This window comes from Mesocricetus auratus, unplaced genomic scaffold (assembly GCF_017639785.1).
Source record: "Mesocricetus auratus isolate SY011 unplaced genomic scaffold, BCM_Maur_2.0 Super-Scaffold_100027, whole genome shotgun sequence".
Classification (NCBI taxonomy): Eukaryota; Metazoa; Chordata; class Mammalia; order Rodentia; family Cricetidae; genus Mesocricetus; species Mesocricetus auratus.
The window spans coordinates 23,093,128-23,116,332 of record NW_024429208.1 but is presented as its reverse complement, the minus strand read 5'-3'; the positions used below and the strand labels follow the sequence as shown (position 1 = coordinate 23,116,332).

The following is a 23,205-nucleotide window of genomic DNA, read 5'->3' as shown; positions in this document are numbered from 1 at the left end:
GTTCGAGGCCAGCCTGGTCTACAAGAGCGAGTTCCAGGACAGCCTCCAAAGCCACAGAGAAACCCTGTCTTGAAAAACAAACAAAAGAAAAAGGCAATGAAAGTGACCCAGAGCTACAGTTTTCCAATCCGTGTGCTGCCCCAGTTCAGTTGTCCACCCCAGCGTAAGAGGAGTCTGGAAGAATATTGTGCCAGTGATGGTTAGGAGTCAGAGTTAAACTGGGCTCTTTGGTCCAAAGAGCACATTTTCACTTGAGAGAAAACAGCATAGTTTCAGAGCTCTCAGTGGGAAAAACCAGGCCTGCACCAGGAACTGTGAGTGCATGGGTTCTCAAAGCATAAAGATTACTCAGGTGATGAATGCAATATTAACAGTAATCGACAAGCTGGGTACGACTCAACTGGTAGAATGCTTGCCTAGCATGCCAAAGGTCCTGGGTTCAATCCCCAGCACCACATAAATTGTGTATTGTTGGGGAATGATCTTTCTGTATACTGTGAAGATGTATCACTCTGATTGGTTTATTAAAATCTGAACCACCAATAGCTGAGGTATAGTAAGGACTTCTGGACACAGAGAGCTCTGGGAAGAAGAAAGGCGGAGTCACCAGCCAAGCTGAGAGGAAGCAGCATACGGAGTACAGAGTAAAGGTAACCGAGCCACATAAAAAAACATAGATTAAAGGATATGGGTTCATTTAAGTTATAAGAACTAGTTAGAAAGAACCCTAAGGTATTGGCTGAGCTTTCATAATTCATAATAAGTTTCTGTGTCACTATTGGGGAGCTGAACAAGACAGTCCCGACTACAGTGCATGGTGGTACAAGTCTTGAACTTGCAAGATGGAGCCAGCAGGATCAGAAGTTCAAGGCCATCCTTGGCTACACAGGGAATTCAAGGTCAGCCTGGACTACTTGAAAACTGTTCTGGAAAGATCTGCCAGGTGTGGTGGTGCACACCTTTAAACCTAGCACTCAGGAGATAGTGGATCTTGAGTTCAAAGCCATAGAGAGACCCTGTCTCCAGGGTAAAGGGTAGGGTCAGTGTCTTCCTGTGTAGTAAGCCAACCTGAAGTTACAAAGTCACAGAAAAGCCATTCAATATACAGCATGATTGTGGAATTAGTGTTTAACAGAATGGAAACATTATAGTGATCTTTCTCTATGTTTCCAGACTCTCTCCAAGATTCTGCCCCTGAGCCCTTGACACCAAGCCTGACGACCTAAGTTTGGTTCCCAGTACCCAGAAGGTAGAAAGAGAAAACCAAACCCAGAAAGTCACCCTCTAACCTCTATGTCCGCACCATGGCTTGCTTGGGACTCCCAGCACTCCAGAAGAAGAGGCAGGTGGATTTCTGCGATTCAAAGTATTTACCTTTCAAGTTCCAGGCAACCAGCACTACCGAGTAAGACCCTATCTAAAATAAACAAATGGAATCTACCGCTGCTAGTATTTTTACCTAGTATCAGAGAAAACTGTCCCTAGGTGACTACACCATTCCTTTCCACCCAGGAGTCAATGGACGGATGAGCCTTTCTCCACACACTTGATCCAAGCAGCAGACCACAACCCAATGAATGCAAGAGCAGAAATGGACAGACATAAAAGGACCTTGGAAAACTGAAACAATGACACTCTGGCCATGAGTGCACATACAACGCATGTCTACGAGGATACAGTTCAAAATGCTCTTAGTGGGCATGGCATCTGGGGGCAGGGATATCCCAGGTGATTTTTATCTTTCCAAATACTTTTATCTTCTCTGATTTTTTGAGGATTTTTTGTTTGTTTGGTTGGTTGGTTGGTTTTAGTTTTTGTGATGCTTGGAAGTGAACCCTTCATATCACGCATTCAACGGTAAGGCCTTCTCCATGGAGCTACGCTTCCAGTCTTATTTTCTCCATTTCTCCTACCACAGACAAACCCCATTCACTGTAAGGCCATTGGAACGAGCAGCCACGGCTCAGTATCAACTTTATAGCCAAAGATATGCTGGCACCTCCTCCAGAAGTGGGGCCGCCCTTGAGTACGGTGGACAGACTCATAAATGCCTTCCTGTAGGAAAACCCAGGATCAAGACTTGGCTTCTCTGCCAGCGCTGTCCCGCTCCAGAGGCCTGGCCACGGCCTTGCTTCTCTGCACCCCATTTCCTGCAGGATACTTAGGGTTAAATGAGGTCACTCAGTGCAGTCCTGATCAGGTCAGTGTTCTTGTTGTCACAGACAGCCCCTGCTCCCCGAAAGAAATGGGGCCCAAGGGCAGCCATGGAGCTTCCTAACTGAACAATACTGGCCTGTGAATGTAGCCCTGGGCCAGTCAACACAGCTTCCTTGGACCCCACTGATGGAATTCCAGGCAGGAAAGGTGGATGGCTTATTCAGACAGGAAGTGACCTCGCTGGATAAAAGACAGGCCAGCATTCCATCAGGAACCCCCACCTGCTAGTGACCTGTGGGGTCATGGGAGCTGGGAGTGTATGGGCACATGGAAGCCGAGGAGGAAATGGGATTTACTGCAAGAGCCAAGCACAGGGCAACCCCCTGGGTGGGGAAGTGACTTCATTTCACACTCTGTCCTCTCTGCTTCCGCCTCTGGCACGGAAAGGACTTAACCCTGAGAAGGCCATGTTTCTCCAAGTCCTAGCCAGCTCCACACCATGCCAGGGGAAGGAAACTCAGGCTTTCTCCTCTCCCCGACACCCAGACATGCCGATGCACAGATGAGGAAACTGAGGCTCAAAGAGGCTGACAGCAGGCCAGAGCCTCCAGCACCTTTCCCACTACCCTGAGCTCAGTCGAGGAGACATGAGCTATCCATCAGGAAGGACTCCTGAAGAAGCTAAGGGAACCGAGCCTGAAAAGGAAAACAATGGTGTCATTTCCAAAAGGAAGAGCACAGACGGGCGTCCCGTGCTGAGCAGAGCCTCCTGGGAAATCACATGGTACCTGGGACTAGAAGAGAGGGTGGGAAGGGACCCCCAAGTGCCTTGGGCACTGAACCAAGATGTCAGGTGTCACTTTGTTGATGAGATGTACTGCCCAGGCTTGGCAACAGTATGGAGGCATGGCTACACCTTCAAATGGCCATGCAAAGGAGAAAGCATGTGGGAAGGAACCCTAGCAAGGATTCGAAATTTCTCTGCAACAGGGAGCCTGAGTAACTCGACAAAGCTGTGTGACATTTGTTTATGCTGATGAATGTGTATTACATTTGTTCGTGCTGCATTTGTTTAACTACGTAAAGATGTGTTGCTGTTTTACCGTGCTTGCCTAAGGTCTAATAAAAAGCTGAATGGCCAATAGATAGGCAGGGGAGGGATATGTAGTGCTGGTGGGCAGAGAGAATAAATAGGAGGAAGAATCTAGAGAGAAGGAGAATGAAGGAATAACAGAAGGACATAGCCAGGGTCAGGAGCCAGGCAGCCCCCAGCCAGTCAGACACAAGAAGCAGTGAAAGTAAGTTATACAGAAGGAAAGAAAGGTAAAACGCCCCAAGGCAAAAAGTAGATGAAGGAAAACAGGTAAAGTTATAAGAGCTAACAAGAAATTAGCCTAGGTTAAGGCCGAGCATTCATAACTAATAATAAGTCTCCACATTATGATTTGGGAGCTGGTTGGTGGCCCAAGAGAAAAAAGTTTCTTACCCCTTCATGCTACCACCCCAACATCTCTAAGAGAAAGGAATTGCCATAGCAACAGCAGCCCAGGCCAGGTCTACACCCAACAACAGCCAGATCAGGGCACTGGTGGGCAGGCTCCTAGACTCCAGCCTCCACCCCAGCATCAGCACCTATGCAGCCTTGACTGAAGCTCTCCGTCCTTCTGGGTCAGTCCGTTAGACAAACACAATGCTGCCTGAGGCTGGAAAGATGGCTCCAGAGATGGGTAAGAGCACTGACTGCTCTTCCAGGGGACCAGGATTCGATTCCCAGCAGCCACATGCCGGCTCACAATCTGTCACTCCAGTCCTAGGGGACTGGATGCTCAGTTCTGGGAGCCCTGCAAGCATGAGGTACAGCAGTCACACACTGTGGTGGCTGTTCTTGTTTGCCAACATGACTACATCTGGAATTAGGTAAGACCTAAGCAGCGGGGCACACCTGTGAGGGCTTTCCTTGATTGGATCAGTTGAGGTCAGAAGACCTACCCTAAATCTGGGCCACAGCTTCCAGACAGGACCAGGAGAAGAAAGCCTTACATCTTGCCTGCCCGCCCTCACTCTTGTGGGCGAGTTCATTCTTTTGACTGGCCATAGAGCCTGTTTCTTCAGGGTTCCAAGGTATATCAATAACCAGCGGAGACATCCAGCTTCATGGGCTTCCTGTTGGGAGACTAGCCGGAACACAGCCTGTAAGCAATTCTAACAAATCTTCTTTATAGACAGATAGAGACCCAGATTCATTCTATCAGTTCTCTTCCTCCAGAGAAACCCAACTAATACACACATACAAAAAATAAATAATAGAACTTTTAAATAACGATGATGATGCCTAGCCAGGCTGAGATGACCCCAGCCAGGCTGAGATGACCCCTACCAGAGCCACCTGAGGGCACAGCCAGCACTCCACACACACCTGCTGCTGTGCTATTGCTCCTACGCCTCACAGGCCAGCAAACATAGATGGGTGACAAAGAATACCGGCACCAAATTCAGACTGGAGTGCTACCTAATGCTAGGTTCACCCCACTCACCACGGCAAACCATGACCCAAGAGCCCTGATAGGCTGAGCCGAGTCCCCAAGCCTCCTCTGTCTACCCTTCCTATAGGATAAGAGAGCAGAGGGAAGGGTGCCAGCTGCACGGGAAAATGGCGTTTGGTTTCTCTTCTTCCTGTTTATCTGTCCCCACCATCCCGAAGCTCCTGGCACTGTTTGTTCAGGGAAAGTCCTGAGGGACATCCTGCACTACGGCCACACTGGGTTGGGCTTTGTGCTGGATGCTCTGAGGGCTACCTGCCTGCAGACCCCTGCCTGTCTCTGAGGCTGCTGCAAAGAAGGGATTTCCACAGTAGCTGCATCAAGTAGGAGCACCAGGGCCTGAAAAAGGCAGGCCTGTCCGTGCGTGTCGTCCCCCCCCCCAGCCCCAGTCCCCGTCCCTGTCCCCCGGCATCAGTTGGCTCCATGTGCAGATGTGAGAAGTGACAAGAAGGACTCCAGGCAGGGACTTCACAGCCTGGGGTCAGGAACTCAGAGCCTAAGCTATGCAGTCAGGTAGACCGGGCATCCAAGCTTGGCTCAGCAATATGAACTTGGCCACATTATGAACTTCTCTGAGCCACTCTCTCTCCTGTCAGGTGACAACAGCAGAGAGTACACAGGGAAGGGGTGGCACCTGATAAATAACACCTCTGTCATCCTCTTCCCTGGTGCTGGCTCCTCGCTCAGTCCTCAAATGTGAAATGCCCAAAAAAAAAAATAAAAAAATAGTTACACTGGGCTGGAGAAATTAAGGGCGCCGGTAGGCTCTTCCAGAGAACCCAGGTTAGATTTCCAGCATGCACAGAGTGGTTGACAACCATCTGTAACTCCAGACCCAGGGCATCTGATACCCTCTTCTGAACCTCATGTGTTCCAGGCACACACATAGTGCACATACGTACACATGAAATAAAAATAAATCTTAAAAAATGAAAAGAATAGTTACATGGAGGAAGAGGCGGGAGGATCCTGAGTTCAAGGCCAGCCTGGGCTACATAACAAGATTCTCTCACAAACAAAACAAGGGCCCAAAAGGAAGGAAATTCTGACAGGTGCTGCCACACGAAGGAACCCTGAGGACGCTGCTGTTTGAATAAGCCACAAACAGGAGGAGGAGTGCTGTGTGACTCCACTTTGCCCCCCCACCCCCGACAGTCACCTCCAGGAACTACAGAGTTGGTGTCTAAAGGGCACAGAGTTTCTGGCTGGGAAGACGAGACTGTTCTAGAAAGGCTAAGGATGTGGCACAGTTGGCCGAGTGTTTGCCTAGCACACAAAACCCTGGCTCATTCCTTAACATCATATACACCGGGCATGGGGGTACACGTAATCCAGAACTTGGGAACTAGAGACAGGAGGAGGATGGGGAGTTCAAGGCCAGCCCCTGCTACATAGTGAGTCTGATGCCAGCCTGGGCTACATAAGAACTCGTTGAAAGATAGGCAGACAGTTGGACAAACACAGATAAGGGGAAACCTAAACCTGACCATCTGCCCTGCTGGGACCAGGTACAGGACAGAAGAGGAGGAGGAAGAAGACTACTAATGAATGGGCGTGTCGGACTCAGAAGCACAGTCTCCCTCCCCCACTCCAGCTTGACCTGGAAGTTGCAGCCAGGGTGGGGGTGGGGAAGACTAGGGAGTCAGATAGACTGAGTGACACTTGGCTTCCTGTTGCAGGCTTTCTGGAAGCTCCTCCGCTTCCTTCTTGATAAAAGAAGGATTCCAGCCAGCAATTCCTCCTGGGCATGTCTTCTAGAGAGGTAAGCACTCATGGTCCTTGGAAGGCACGGGAGAGCTTTATTCCAACACCTACAGGTTAGAAACAAGACTCGGGGCTGGGTGATGGTAACCCGGCACTCGGGAGGCAGAAGCAGGTGGATTTCAGTGAGTTCAAGGCCAGACTGTCTACAAAGCAAGTTCCAGGACAAGCTTCCAAAACTACACAGAGAAACCCTGTCTCAAAAAACAAAACAAAAAACAAAAAAAAGAAGGAAGGAAGGAAGAAACAAACAGGGCTCAGGTCCATCCCAGGAACAGGGGGGACACAATTTGTGGCTGCTCTTGTTGGGGACCCAGGTTTGGTTTCCAGAGCACCCACAAGGCAGCTCACAATCTTCTGTAACTCCAATTCCAGGCATCCAGTGCCCTCTCTGACCTTGATGAACACACGGTACATAGACATACACACAGGTGAACATATTTAAAAAGAAAGACTAAACTGTAAGGACTGCCTTGTACTGTTATGTAATCTGGGCTGGGTTTGTTTCCACCTTGAGAGCCCAGCTCCCTCTCCATGAAGGCCACACAACAGCATCACACACGGCACAAAGAAGGACTGACTCAAGTCAGAACATGGAGTGGGGAGGGAGAGCTAGGCCACCCCACCCCCACAGGAGCATGGCCGCCTGACTGGGAGGGTCAAGTTTACAAGCAGCGGAGTGGAGAACCGAGAACGTCTGTGTGTCCTGGGCTAAGCCCATGGCTGCGGTGCCAAGTCCTGACTCCCACAAGAAGTGGGCTGAAGAACCTCTACACACACTTCAATAGTGGCATTATTCTGCCCTTATCAGCAAGCCAACAAACCAGCCTGCCAGGAGTTAAGGGTGACCTATTGAGACAGACATCCAGTCACTCAACGGCAATGTGGGCTTAACCGGGAGGTCTGGTTACCCCAATCCATATACCCACCGCCAAGTCCTTGATATACATAGTCTGAACACAGTGCAGGTAGCAGGGGCAGCTCCCTGAGACTGGCCCACTTCCCCACACCAGCATGGCTTACTACAGGTGGCTGGTTTTCTAGCATCCTTTGTATTCCTGCTTCTGCAGGGGTTTGCTCCTGATGGTGCTAGAGATGGAACCCAAGGCTTTGGGCATGATAGGCAGTGCTCTACCAATGAGCCCTACTCATGTTCATTTCCTAGTTAAATAAAACCTGAATTCTCAGGCACTTGGGTCTATTATATATATGTAAGTTACACTCTAATGTGAGACATGTACACCAACAAGTACTTTTCTATCTCTCTGAAGGAGGAATCTCTTTGCAAAGGGGATCTGGGGCTGGGATGTAGCTTTTTCAGTACAATGTTTACTAGGCAGGCATGAAGCCCTGGGTCCGGTCGATCTCCAGTGCAACATAAACTGGACAAGATGGTACTTGCCTGTAATCCCAGCACTTGAAAGATGTAGGCAGGAGAATACAGAGTTCAAGGTTACCCTCTGCTACATAGTACGTCAAAGTCAGCTTAATATATATGACTCTCTGTCTCAAGGGGGAAAAAAAAAACAGTCTACAAATAACACACATGGTGGGCTGGAGAGATGGCTCAGCAGTTAAGAGCACTGGCTGCTCTTCCAGAGGTTTGAGTTCAATTCCCAGAACCACATGGTGGCTCACAGCCATCTACAGGGGGATCTTATGTCCTCTTCTGGCATAAAGCTGATAGAGGACTCATACACAAAATAGATCAATCAATCTTAAAAGGAAAAAAACCACACATGGTATGACTACAGTTATATGAAGTGTCCAGAATCAGAGAGCCTATAGAGGCAGACAGTGGACTCATGAGTTGGGGTGAGCAGACACTACTAATAGTACAGGGCATCTGTGGCTCATAGGGAATAGCACTATCAAGAGGTGTGGCTATAGCTGGGCAGTGGTGGCGCACGCTTTTAATCCCAGCACTCAAGAGGCAGAGGCAGGTGGATCTCTGTGAGTTTGAAACAAACCTGGTGTATAAGAGCGAGTTTCAGGACAGCCTCCAAAGCCACAGAGAAACTGTGCTTCAAAAAAAAGAGGTGTGGCTTTGTTGGAGTAGGTATGGCCTTGTTGGAGGACGTGTGTCACTGTGGGGGCGTGCTTCGAGATATCCTATGCTCAAGATACCACCCGGTATCACAGTTCACTTCCTGTTGCCTTCTTTCTTTCTTTCTTTTTTTTTTTGGTTTTTATGAGACAGGGTTTCTCTGTATTGTTTCGGAGGCTGTCGGTCCAGCCCAGCCTCGAACTCACAGAGATCCGCCTGCCTCTGCCTCCCGAGTGCTGGGATTAAAGGCATGCGCCACCACTGCCCGGCCGCCTTCTTTCTTTCTTTATTGGTTTTTTTGTTGTTGTTGTTTTGTTTTGTTTTTGTTTTTCGAGACAGGGTTTCTCTGTGGCTTTGGAGGCTGTCCTGAAACTAGGTCTTGTACACCAGGCTGGTCTCGAATTCACAGAGATCCACCAGCCTCTGCCTCCCAAGTGCTGGGATTAAAGGCATGCGCCACCACCGCCCAGCCTCCAGTTGCCTTCTGATCAAGATATAGTCAGCACCGAGTCTGCTTGCACACTGCCATGCTCCCCGCCATGAAGATAATGGACTGAACCTCTGAAACTGTAAGTGAGCTACCCCAATTAAATGTTTTCATTGTAAGCGTTGCCAAGGTCAGGGCTGGAGAGATGGCTCAAAGGTTAAGAGCACTGTCTGCTCTTCCAGAGGTCCTGAGTTCAATTCCCAGCAACCACATGGTGGCTCACAACCATCCATAATGAGATCTGGTGCCCTCTTCTGACCTGCAGGCATACATGGAGGCAGGATGTTGTATTCATTATAAATAAAACTTTAAAAAAAAAAAGAGTTGCCAAGGTCATGGTGTGTCTTCACAGCAATAGAAACCCTATCTAAGACAGTATCTTTGGAGTTCATGAAAATACTGTATAATTAGACCTTGGTGACAGGTGCACCATCTGTGAACATATTGAATAGAAGCAGGTGAGCTGAACACCGCAGATAAGTGAACTGAATGATGTGTGAATTATTCTCAAGCCAGGTGTGGTAGCACACGCCTAAAATCTCAGCACTCAGGAAGTTGAGGCAGGAGGATCTCAGTTAGTTTTGGGCCAGCCTGAGCTATATAGCAAGATCTTGTTTTTAAAAAAGAAAAGGAAGAAGAAGAAGAAGGAGAAGGAGGAGGAGGAGAGGAGGAGGAAGAAGAAGAAGAAGAAGAAGAAGAAGAAGAAGAAGAAGAAGAAGAAGAAGAAGAAGAAGAAGAAGAAGAAAAAGAAAAAGGAGGAGGAGGAGGAAGTATTTGCCAATAGCACAAGCAGTGCTAGACTGTGGAATTCCTTGGTGACAGCTTCCCTCCCAGGTTCACTCCCTTTCCCATCCCCCTCTGGTGTCCTTAAAGTTCTAAGTCAACTGCATCTGAGTAAGTAGGTGGCTACACCTGGGTAGTCAACCCAAGCCAGGACGCCTACCTGGGAAATATGTCACGCAATAGTGTTAAAATACTACACTGAATTATTAAATTAGGGGAAACATTAAAACTTCACAGGCAGAAGGATGAGGGCTATGTTTACCCATCTAGGACAGGGTCACGGAGGAAGTGTGACCACAGAGATTTGGAGAACGGACTGTGAGGGATTTGGTAGTGACATCCATGCTGCCTGGGCCCTTTCCTACAGAGGTGCAGCCCAGCCCTCCACCCACACACATACCAGAAAGCATTCCTGTGCCGAGGCCCCCACCAAATGCTCCTAAGAAAGAGTGGACTAAACAGGCAGTCTCTGGGGCTTCCAGAAAACCTCAGGATCCACTTCTTGTCCTCAAAGACCCCCAGGCTCTTCCACACACCCAACTAGCTGCCCTCTGCAAGGCCATATTCCTTCTAGTAATTCACAGATATAAGAAGCTGGGCGGGAACCCTGCATGAAGCTTGCTGACTGGCAGGCACATCCACACAGACCCTCAGCTTTCATCTTAGCCTCCCCAGGACGAATCACCCCCCAGCAGTGTGCACAGGCCTAATGCTTCTATTCTAATATTTGGTCAGGCTTAGAGCAAGCACATTTACCCACTGAGCCATCCCACCTCTCCCAAAACAGTTCATGTTCAAGGAAAAGTCATTAAAGAAAGAATGGACTAACCAGACTGGGGTTTTTTGTTTGTTTGTTTGCTTGTTTGTTTGTTTTGCTAAACGTGGTAGCACGTGCCTGTAATCCCAGGACTTGGAAGATTGAGGCAGGAGGATTGCCAAATGTTCAAGGTTAGCCTGAGCAACTAATGAGTTCCAAACTAGCCTGGGCTATAAAAGTGAGATTCTGCCTCAAAAAACCAAGAAAAGGAGGCTAGAGAGATGGCTCAGTTGGTAAAGTGGACAAAGGCATGAGTTCAAATCCCCACCACCCATGTAAAGGGCTGACACAGCAATGGACTCTGTAATCCCAGGGCACCTCCTGTGAGAAGGGTGTCTGCTGGTCAACAGAGACCCTGCCTCAAACAAGGCAGAATTCAAAGACCAACGTCCGCAGCTGTCCTCCGTTCCACACACACACACCATGACATAAATGCCCACACTCACAAGAGTGGATGATGTAAACACAAACAAAAGACAAGCTCCGTCAGTAAAACACTTTTCTTTCTTTCCTTTCGTTTCGTCTTGTATTTTGAGCCAGGGTTTCTCTTGTAGCCCTGGCTGTCCTGGAACTCGCTCGGCAGATCAGGCTGACCTCAAATCCTGCCTCTCCCTCCCGAGTGCTAGGATTAAAGGTGTGCTCCACCACACAAGCAGAGAAAAAAAAATCCCACCCATTCTGCAGATGGGAGCATGTGTTCACAGTAGGCACTGGACCATCACCCACACTGATGTCCATCAGAGCCCACAGAGGAGAGAGGCCTGCCCCACACTTCCCTACAGCCCAGGAGCTGATGTCCTAAGATGGTCCTCTGTCACGGGCATCTGGAACCCTGAGATTACTGACAGATCCTGAGTGAGTCAGGCCAAGACACACTGGAAGCTCCAGGAATGCCCTCCCTCTGTCCTAGTCCCCCTCAGGTGCCATAGCCATAGGACAGACAGAAAACCTGGAAGCCAGAGCAAGGCTAACCCACGCAGCAGACCATGGCTGGCTTGAGGCTCTCCTGGGTCCCACCAACAGAGTGAGGCACTAGTGGAGGGCCACCCAGAGAAGGAAGCAGAAAGGTCTCAAGATGAAGGGCTCTGTCACTATCAGTGTCAGTCCAAGGGCACACATCCACTGGCCCCTTAGTGACCAGCAAGAGAAGGGTTAATTCAGTGGTGAGGTCCTTGGTCCAGGAAAGGGAACTTCCCCTCTGCACTTTCCAAAAAGAATCTTCCAAAACACCCCAGTTTCCCTGTCCTCTCTTCGGGGAGAGGAAGCCAGGAGTGGCACAGCCTTGAGGCAGGGGATAAGTAGAACAAGAATTCCAGGCCATCTGAGGACATTCACCACTCTGTCCCTGGAGGCCCATGTCTCAGGGGAGTCACAGACATCCAGTTCCAAGTGCTCTCCCCTCAGGGAGCCGCTGGGAGCCCACAGAGTTCTCCCTAGTGATCTACCCAGGTCCCAAAGCCCAGAACCTGTCAGAGCACCACAGGCACACAGTGAGCCCAGACGCCCCATATCTATTGCACAGTCTGGCCTGGACCCCTGTGTCACAGAAAATCCACAGGAAATATACAAACAGCTGGGGTCATTCCCTTCTGCAGGGATAGCCATCTAGCCTTTGCCAACCCCACCTTAGTGACTGACTGACTGACTGACTGACTGACTGACTGCCCGGGCAAACTGTGCCCTCGAGCTCCAACCGCAGGCAGTGATAAAGTGCACACAGCAGGCCCTAATGAAGTGTGGTATAATTCATGTGTGTGCTCCTAGGTGATCAGAGTCTAATCCACCTCTAGAGAGATCCCTGTACTTCATCTGTGTGTGAGCACGCCAGCATTGATACACACGCATGGCCATGTGTGAAGACCGGGGGCTGACATTGGATGCCTTCCTAAATCACTCTGTATTCTTTTTTGTTTGTTTGTTTTTGTTTTTCGAGACAGGGTTTCTCCATGGCTTTGGAGGCTGTCCTGGAACTAGCTCTTGTAGACCAGGCTGGTCTCGAACTCATAGAGATCTGCCTGCCTCTGCCTCCTGCGCCACCAACGCCCAGCCATCACTCTGTATTCTTGAGACAGTGTGTCACTGAGCCTGGTTCCCAGCAGCTTTGCTAGGCAAGCTGGCCAGCAAGTGCCAGCACTGCACATGACCGCAGCCAGCTCGCCAATGGGTTTTAGTGATGGAACCTAGCTCCTTGTGTTCTCATGGCATCCAACTTTACCAACTGAGCCACATTCCCTACCACTAGACCCTCTGTGCCTCAGATGGAACCCACACAGAAGATTTCAAGTCAAAATGATGTTTGCTCCTTGTCCCCATTCAACATGGGCTTCTCTGGTGTCACCAGCCACCCTGCTGGGAAATGTGACCGTCATGATGGCTACAGCACCCATTATCTCCCTAACACATCCTGTGAGCCAAACAGTCTCCAGCCATGTCCGTACACACCCACCTTACGTTCTCGGGACATTCTTACAGGGGAATCCCTTCCCCTACCCTGTTACATAAGGAAAATAAGGCGCAGAGATGTTAAGTGGGCTGCCGAGGGTCACAGAGCTAGGATAGGAATTCTGCTATAGCCTGCTCCAGAACTGTAGACAGTCAGGGGTGAGGCTATGGGGACGCCCGGGGGGGAGACCTGCAGGAGACAAAGGCTGTGGTTCACTCACATTTTCTTTCCCAAGTCCCAGACAAAGGCGTAGCAGAGCCCGCTCCCAAGCCCACCCCTATGCCATGCTGGCCACAGGAAACGTGAAAAGCCTGTCTCCAAGCGCCTAGCTTTGAGCCAGGCAGAAGCAATGCTGCCCACTGAGGCCAGAACCATGATTTGGGGCTATTCTTAGCAAGCCACTGGCTCCCCTCCCAGAGGCCCTGCAGGCAGAAAGCCCAAGCTTCCACACGCCCAGCCTGCTACTTCCTGACCCTTTTCAGAGCACCCCAGAATGAGGAGGGGCTGTGGGCAGAGGGGGAGAGAGAGAGAGAGAGAGAGAGAGAGAGAGAGAGGACAGAGGGGGCTGCCACTTCCAACAGAGAGGTGCCCAGTGCCTACATGCCCTACTTGCCCAGGCTCCCGGCCAAGCACCTGGCTCCCAAAGAGTCTCTGAGCCTTCGTGGTTGCCGGCCTGCTGAACCGATGGAAGGTCACTAACTTTCCATGAATTGTCTCCCATTTAACCCTCCAGGGAGCTGAGGTTAACAGATGAAGCAACTGAGACATTAAGTAACTGTGGAAGGTCACAAGAGCATTTGGTGTCAAGCTGTATCAGGGTCAGGGCTCGCTCCAAGGTGCCAGGCTGGGCAGAGGAGCCATGGCACAGCGAGAAAGTGGGAGCCTCTGCTCTGTCCAAGCCAAAGGGAAACAGCTTTCATCCCAGACCCTCCATGTATCTCCCAGTGGTATACAGGAGCAACTGCCTGAAGGCTCAAGGCTGTACTTAAGCTCAGCAGAAAAGCCTCGAGCCAGACTCTGGGGCAGGCAGCAGTTGAGGCAGCTCATGGTGCAACACGGAAGGCTCATAAAAGTCCCCGGGACACAAAAGGATACCACCAAGGCTGACAGAGCTTTTGCTGGTACCCCAGGCAGACACTCAGCCCTGTAGCTGAGAGGGCAGGTCACATGCCTTCAGAGGAAAACAACACTGAGCACTTTGGGGTCCTCTAACCACCCCCAACATGGCCTAGAAATAAATCCACAGTGGGGCTGTGTCTCAGTTGGTAGAGTGCTTGCGTAGCATGCATAAGGCCCTGGGTTCCATTCCCAGCAGCACCCTGTAAACCAGGCACGGCAGAACATGCCTGTAACCTTAGTACCCAGGAGGTAGAAGCAAGGGGATCAGGAGCTTAAGGCTATCTTTGGCTACACGGTGAGTTCATAGCTAGCCTAGAATACATGAGAAAGGAAGGAAGCCGAACCACACAACGCCTGAGAACTTGTCACTCCATGCCGAACAAGAAGTCTGGCTAGGCTGGCGTATGCACAGCAACATTCACCTGGGACTACATCTCGGCATCTGTGACTATCAAGATGCTAGCCTTGACTAGCAGGTGCCTCTGGCCAGTTTCGTCTCCCTGGGGGTCCACAGCTGGCTCTGTGTCTACCTAGGTACTTGAGGACCTCAAGACCCAGTGGCTAGTCCTCCCTGACAAACTCACATTCCCCTGTCCCCTCATGTTGCCCGCCCGTCCCCTTCTGTGCCTGTTCCAGTTCTAGCTTGCGTCTGCCCAGATGGATATACACCTGACTATGAGCTCATGTTCCACCCATATGGCACTCCCACCCGTGACTGGGAAGCTCCCACTACAAGAAAAGCACCCAAGGCCTTGGACACAGATACGCTGTCACCTCCCCAAGGTGTTGTAGAAAAGCAGAAGCCTATCGGAGGACAATAGGGACGGAGCAGAGTCCCAGATACTTCGGAGCCTCATAGGTAGGGTCAGACTGTCCAGGCCCACCCTGTCCACTCCAGTACCAGAGAAGCCAGTAAAGTGAGCCACCTCAGGCCTGTCTGCCCTCACAGGAAACCACGGCTGGCCAATGCCTCCCACCCTCCCCTTCAGCCCCCAATGGAGGCTCTTCAAAAAGGAAGTCAGAGTTTCCTCCTGTAGGGCTGGCTCAAACCTCAGCAGCCCCAGACTGCTCATGCCTCATCTGACTGGAGAAAACAAATCCTTAGACCCCCAAAGCAAACAAAATCTGGGGGGTGGGAGGGTGAACAGAGGCAGGAAGTCCTTGCCAGCCCACCTTTGCTTGTTGCCCCTGAGGTAGAAAGGTCCTGATTCAGTTGCTAACAAGGAGGGCCGGAACTGTCTCCAGCAGGTCACCAAGACACAGCTGTGTGCAAAGTCTCAGGACACCCCAGCCAGTAAGTACCCTTGCAGCACTGGTGTTTTGTAATTCCCACCAGCTAGTCTCTTGGCATTTTCTTCTACTGCTACCAGCCCAGAGCTGATATCAAACGCCCTATCAGAGAACTGGCCGTGTCTTGTCTTCCCTTGCAGGGCAGAGCCACATGAGGACAGAGTCCTGCCAAGTCCTCCCACCTCCCACACTGTCTGGGTATGGCTCAGAGCCCACATCTCACAGGTGCTCTGACACTGCTTGTGGGCAGTCAAGGACTGGCGGGGGCTGTGGCTGCCACAGCAGAGATGTCTCAAGCTCGCCCGGACCAGGAGGCTTTTATTGAGTCCGATTTCCAAAAAACGAGCACTCTGGCCACTACGAGGCTGGAACAGTCTCCCATGCACTGTACCTTTTCGGGTGAGTCCATGTCCTTTCAAGGGGTCCTCTGAAGCTTGATGAGAGGATATATGCGCGCGCGCGCGCACACACACACACACACACACACACACACACACACACACCACATGCAGAGGCACATACACACGCATACACACGCTCGCGCTCACACCAAGGAGACCCAGGATCAGAAGGACCAAATAGAGCAGCGAATCAAAGCCTGTGCCTGCCAAGCCCCTGAGTTTGCTCTCTTGTCCCTGGGCCTCAAGGGCCCTGCAGTTTAAGTCTGGGGACCCCATTCCCAGATCGCGACCCGGCTATGTCTCCTAACTTTTTCGGAAGCCCAGCTGGCCGGGAGGACTCCCAGGCCCCGCAGCGAGGAGCGGGTGTTGCCAGCCCACGTTGTCTCCACTCCGAGGGAAGCCAGGGTACAGGAACTGAACCCGGGATCGACCTGCGCGCGACCCAGGAGCAGCTCGGGGTTTGGGAGAGCGCGGTGGCGCCGGCCTGGGGCAGGCCTGGGTGGCCCGGATGCCTCCGCCCCAAGTCAAGGGACCCCGATCCGCCCTCCGCGCGGCCCACGCGTGCTTACCTGGCAGCCGCAGCTCCGGTGGAGCGTCGCGCTCTGCGGCCGGGGACTGCCGGCGCCGAGGCTGGTTACAGGCGCGCCCGGCGCGGGCTCCAGCTAGCTCCGCCCACTCTCCCGGCCCATCCGGGGGCGGAGGCAGCTCCCGCAGAATCCAGACGTTGCAGACCCCACCAGCCCGCGGTTATCAAGCCCCGGATCATCCTTAGAGCCCCACCCTGAGTCCGGATCCCCCACCCACCCACCCACCCGCCACGGCCGTGCCGAATCCGTCACTCGTGCCCAGCAGGGTCGCTGCAGCTTCGACCTCCGCCCACGGGGAGGGGGCGCGAACTTAAAGACACACTCACCCCACCGCGTCCCGAGGGGTATCCCCCACTTCAGCCTCAGCTCCCAGAGGGCCGCGTTCCGGGCCAGCTTCCTCCGTGCGCTCGCCCTGCGCCTGGAAAAAAAGTCGGGGGCGGGAAACAGTGCCCGCGAAAGCCAGTTCCTCTTCCCTTGTCGGCTCCGCTCCTTCTGGAAGATACCCAAGGCCGGCTTCCAGCTCCTTGCCAGGAGAAAGCGGCATAGGCTGGTGGCGCCACACCCTCTCCCCAACTCTAGGTCCCCGAAGATGTTGGTAGCCCCTGGCTTCCCTATCCTCTTTCTACTTCTCCAGTCTGAGCAGAACGCCTGGGCTCCAGAATCAGCCTTTCTCCTGTGCAACTTGAGCTAGGGGACTAATGTCTCTGGGCTTCCAAGGTCCCTTAAAGAGCAGTTTGTTAAGCTTTAACGGTGGCTTTAAGAAAGCTGCAGTTCTCAGACTTTGGAAGAGGAGGGGCTCCCCCTGCCCCTACCCAGTGTCTCCAAGTAGTGGTGGGCCCTGTGGCTCTGCTGAGCTCTGTGTCCAGCACCTGGTCAGGATACCTGATCCTTGACCTCGGTTCACCCACATGCACTTGCTCACCCCTGCTTCTGTCTCAGGAGACCCTCTTTGTGTATGGACTGAGTTGCTTGTTCCCTCTCTCTCGTCCTACACTAAGGAATCTCTCCTCACCTGCCTCTACCTGCCTCGGTCAGTCAGAGCAAGAGGGTCCTTGGCACACTACGCTCGGGGAGTTGTCACAAGGATGAAGACAATGCAGGCCTCGCTTTTATCCACAATCAATCCAGGGGACTCGAGTCATGCGGGGTGAAGGGCTTGCAAGCCTATAAGGATTCATTAAGGGTGATCTGGTCAGATACCCAGCATGTTTGTGGTGGTGTCTCATCTGTCTAATCTTAGGAGGTACCTATCATTGTTCATAATATTAAGGAGTGGGGTGCCCTGTACACATAGATGTGTTTGTGGTGAACCCGTGTGCACAACCAGCTTGTGCTAACCCTCTACAGGGATGTGAAGATGGGATTGTGTGCCTGTGTAAGGCTTCATTGGGAATGTGGGGATGCAAGTGTGTGTGTGCACACCTGTCCGTGCATGTGTCTGTTCACGAGTACATGTGTGTGTGCATGTGTATGTGTGCTCAAGTGAGTATGCCTGTGTGTGTATGTGTGTGTGCATGCACCTGAATAAAAATGCATATAGAACACACAGAGCACCCCACCCCATTACAGAGTCAGCCAGCTGCTACTACATAAAGCATCTCAGGAGGATAAGTTGTCAGGCCACAGGACCACTCAGCCCTAGCCAGGTTTCAGTGCTCTTGAAAGAAAACTCTCAGATCCAGTCTTGAGCAGAAGCTGTGGGAACCCAGCTTCCCTCGTGGGAACACTCAAGCCACAAGTTATTTCCTGACAGGCACAAATGACTGTCCGGAAGGCAGAGGCCCTGAGTCCTAACCAAAGATGACACTTGTCAGGGGATAAGAAGCAGGCCCCACAGCTCCTCTCAGCTCCTGTCAGGCCTGGAAAACTGGTGGACACAGGACAGAGAAGATGACATTCACCTGGCCTTATTCTTGGTGACCACAGTACTGTCACAGTATTCCAGGGCAGGTGTCAGCAGCTTCCCCCAAGCTTGGTGATCTCTGGGGCAGTTACCTGATTCCCAACCCAAACAGCAGGGCAGATCCACATTGCTTCCCAATTCTCCAGCAGTTCCTGCTACCTGGGGCCACCTGGAGGATGAAAGGGGTGCCAGCACTAGCTGGTGACAGCTGTCACTGAGAGCCTAGCCCTGAACCTGCCAGGGCAGAAGGCTTCTCCTGGCTAAGTCCAGAAACCTGGTGCCCCTTGGCTTCCCTTCCTGGTTCACCCACTAGATCTGTGGGCTTTGGACTCTGCCTCATTCTGACCCAGTAAGGCTGTGGGACCCAAGCACATCTCCTAGACTGAGCGCATCCCCTAGACCCTAAGTACTTTCAGTAACAGCCTCAGAATCATCAGGATTCACACTCATGCCACAACCCGCCCCCTAATTTTAATTGTTCAAAGTTTAAATTCAAGCCTTTTTTTTTCCTTTACGGATGCTGGGGATAGAGTCCAGGGTCTTAAGTGAAGCAAGGCTCCACTACTGAGGTACAACCCCAAATCCTCAGGAAGCCTAAAACCAAGACCCAAAGTAAATACTTTTCTGTCTGGTTGTTTCTTTGATGTTTTTCGGTTTGGCTTTTGTTTTTGAGACAGGGTCTCATGGAGCCCTGGCTGACTTCAAAGTCCCTGTGTAGCTGAGGATGCCGCTGAAGCCTAGATCCTCCAGCATCTTCTCCCAGATTGCTAGGATTACAGGGGGCATCACCACGCCTGTTTATGTGGTGCTGAGAATAGAACCCATGCCGGCCCTATAGCATTGTTCTTCAAGCACCATCCCCATGCCTAGCCCTAAACACTTGTGGGAGATGCAAATAAGCCAACAAGCCCATTGGCTATCTCTAAGCAACTCGTTCTTGCAAGGAAGGGATGGGACCTCAGTAATGGAAAACCAAGGAGGATGGCCCTGGGCCAAGCATGGATACCCAGACTCCTAGCCCGGCTTGAGCTGAAGTAGATGGTTGCAAGGACCCTGCCAGCTCCAGCAGTAGTTTGTTCAGTCCTCTGCAGGAAACAGATCTGAGTTTTCAACCAGTTTCTGCCATTTATCTGTGTTACTTCAGGCAAGCTGCTTAACTTCTCTGAGTTACCATTTCCACATCTATACAGTAGCCACACCTGCCCTGGTATCATTCTGAGATTAAGCAAAAGTAAATCCCTTAGCCAACAGCACCCCAGATGAAGTTCTGCTTTTGGTTTTTGTTTGTTTGTTTTTTGTTTTCTCCTTGGTTTTTCTTGTTTGTTTTGTTTTGTTTTGCTTTGCTTTTTGAGACAGGGTTTATCTGTGTAACAGCCCTGGCTGCCCTGGAACTTACTCTATAGACCAGGCTGGACTCACTATTTTTGTTGTTGTTGTTGTTTTTTTTTTTTTTTTTTTTTGAGAGTGGGTCTCTCTGTGTCTTTCTGTCTTGCTGTGTGTCCTAGAACTTGCTTGTAGACCAGGCTGGCCTCAAACTCACAGAAACCCACTTGCTTCCCCAGTGCTGGGATTAAAGGTGTGTGACACCACGCCCAACTTTATCATTATTTTGGTTTTTTGTTTTGTTTTTTGTTTTTTCAGATAAATTCCTAAACAGAAAAAGAATTGTGGTTATCTTCAGCACTAGAAGATTCTCTGGCATGTTTATCCCCCTCCCATCCAGTGTTCCCTAACCAGCACTTATTCCAAACCCCTTCAGAACATGCAAATTGGCCATCCCCTGTTGGCTGTCAGGCAGAGTTCCAAATGGCTTTCTTCTGGGGCTTAGTGCAGAATCCCAGGCCCTGGACACTGGGAATAATAGGCACAGGGAGGGGCCACCACCCTGCAGCTGAGAGGCTATCCATCCCTGAATAAACTGCTGTCACTCGCTCCCTCCCACCCATTCTCTCCCTTAAATAGCCCAGCCCTGTTGCCTGGTTGTCTCCAGGCAGCCCCATCCAGGCTTCCAAGGATGTCTCATAATGGCAGGGGAAGCAGGGAACTGGAAGAGGTCACAGGATCCAGGGAGGCCTGACATAGCCTCCCAGGGGCCCTCTTGTGACAAAGTCCCTGTCCCTAGAAACTGAACTCCTGGGGTGGTGGCATCTCCCTGAACCAAAGGCAAGGTGGATGGCTGCTTGCCAGAAAAAAAAATGTCAGGGAGGCAGAGGGCCACAGACTTACAGGGAAGGTCCTGAACATTGGGAAGTCGAGACAGACAGGACCCCAGGCAGGAGCTTAAGTAGGTTGCCTGGGCTCAGCCCCCTGCCGCCCAGCCTCATTAGCTATGCTTGTGGACTGGTTATTCCAGCAGGGCTCTGACCCTCGGGAACCTCACAGAACCCCAGGGCTGGAAGACAGCAACTATGAGGGGTTAGACGAGATGCTGTCATACCTTTGTCAGTATGTGTCCAAATGACACAGGAAGAGACTCTCTGCCCTCACACTTCCACTCAGAAAGGGGCCTAGAGATGTGCTTTTGTGACTGCAAATTGCCTTGAATGAGACTGGTCATAGTTTCAATGGTGCAAGTTTGGGAAATGAAAGGATCTATGGACAGAGAACTCATGAACCAGTTAACTTGAGCGTGGAACATATGCAGTTATTTTATTTTTTTAATATTTTATTTATTTATTGAGTATACAGCCTTCTGCCTGCATGCCAGCAGAGGGCACCAGATCTCATTCAAGATGGTTGTGAGCCACCATGTGGTTGCTGGGAATTGAACTCGGGATCTCTGGAAGAACAGTCAGTGCTCTTAACCACTGAGCCATCTCTCCAGCCCCAGTTATTTTATTTTTCAAATTTTATGCACATGAGTGCTTTGGCTGTATATGCCTGGTGCCTTCAGAGGCCAGAAGAGGACACTAAATGTCCTGAAACTGAAGTTACAGACAGTTGTGCATCACCACATGGATGCTGGGAATGGATCTCAGGTCCTCTGGAGAAGTCTATACTCTTAACCACTGAGCCATCTCTCCAGTCCAGCTATTTTGCTTTTTAAGGTAGGTGTGTGTGTGTATGTGTGTGTGTGTGTGTGTGTGTGTGTGTATGTTGGTGCACATGTGTGTATTCAGGTATCTGAGGAGGCTGGGAGAGGATATCAGATCCCCTGGAGCAGGGGGCTGTGAACCACCTGAGGTGGGTTCTGGGATCTGAACTCTTGTCCTCTCGAAGAGCAATAAGAACTCTTAAGCTGGAGCCTTCTGCAGCCCACATGCAACTATTTTAAAATGGGAGGCAGATGGATGTAGGCTGAGAGGGGAGTGTCCCTAGAATGGGAATGAGGCCAGGAGGTGGACAGGGACGATGACAGTCAGAGTTGTGCGGACTATTATGGTGACATTCTGCAATCAATAGAGGTCTTGACTCTAAAGGGACTGATTCCAACTACAGGACATGCCCAGTTCACCCAGACAGTTACACCCACAGACCAGAAGCTGGAATAAGCTTGGAAATACTGTATCCAGGGATAAGAACAGGAGCAAAGCTACAGACACTAAGTATGCAACACTATTGATAGACAGTATCACTGGTATAGACAGACAACACCTGTATACAGGGCGCTGCTTTTGTTCTCTGCAGTGCTCGGAGAGACCTTTATACATGCTAAGTTAGCACTCTACCACTGAGCTACACTCCCAACTGGAACACCGTGTGTGTGTGTGTGTGTGTGTGTGTGTGTAATTAAATCAATATCTCAACTTGTTGCTCAGCCTGGTCTTAAACTCCTGCATTAATTTATCCCCCTACCTTAGCCTCCCAAATACTGGGACTACAGTCATAAGCCACCATGTCCAGCCCCATAATTTTTTATTACTATTTATTTATTTATTTTATTTATTTTGGGTTTTTTTGAGACAGAATATCTCTGTATAATTTGTAGATTAGGCTAGCCTTGAACTCACAGAGATCTGTCTGCTTCTGCCTCTGCCTCTGCCTCCTAAATGCTGGGATTAAAGGTCAGTCTTTGGAAGGCTCTAGAAATGACTGTCATGACAGCTTAGCCCTGGAAGAGGAGCTGCATGTGGGGGCAGGGATCAGGATTTCTTTTACCTTTAATGAAGATGGATTATTTTTACCTTATGCATTTAGGGCAAATTCTAATTATTAAGCCATTTTAAATGTTGATCATTTTGCTGGGGGGGCAGGGGGCACACACCTTTAATCCCAGCTATTGGGAGGTAGAGGCAGGCGGATCTCTGAGTCTGAGGCCAGCCTGGCCTACAGAGTGAGTTCCAGGACATCCAGGACTATTTCACAGAGAAACCCTATGACAAAAAACAAACAAACAAAAAAGTTAATCATTTCCATATATGCACAGATACAAAGAAACATAATCGATTCTCTAGCCCATTGTTCAAATATGATGGCTGTCAAGCTTTCACCTCTGGAGCTGGAGAGATGCCTTGCAGTGGTTATTGCTCTTGCAAAAGATCCAGATTTGATTTCCCAGCACTCATGTAATGGCTCACAATTGCCTGTAACTCCATGACTAGAGGACACTTTCTTTTGACCTCTGCAGGTTCCTGCGCACACACACACACTACACAGATATACAGTCAGGCACATGCACATTCCAAATATATATAAATTCCCAGCAACCACATGGTGGCTCACAAGCATCTATAGTGGGATCTAATGCCTTCTTCTAGCATTACATGCAGTTAGAGCACTCACATACATAAAATAAATAAATAAATCTTAAAAACAAAAAAAATCCATCTCTTAGCCAGGCATGATGGCATAGGCCTAATCTCAGCACAGAGGCAGATAGGGTCTCTGAGTTCAAGAACACCTTGGTCTATAATGAGGGTTTTAGGACAGC

At 50.5% G+C, this 23,205-nt stretch overlaps 1 protein-coding gene across 2 annotated transcripts in view; it reads right to left on the bottom strand.

Annotated features, from left to right (window-relative positions):
• Positions 1–16,895, bottom strand: part of Pald1 (phosphatase domain containing paladin 1) — a 60,664-nt gene extending 43,769 nt beyond the window's left edge. The window contains exon 1 of one of the 2 annotated variants that reach the window (XM_013113959.3): positions 16,759–16,895. The gene's annotated coding sequence lies outside the window, so the exon portion shown is untranslated. Of the gene's footprint in view, positions 1–16,414; positions 16,552–16,758 lie in introns of those variants that run through there. The other variant, XM_005070838.4, reaches the window with a different exon arrangement.
• Positions 16,896–23,205: the final 6,310 nt, after the last annotated feature.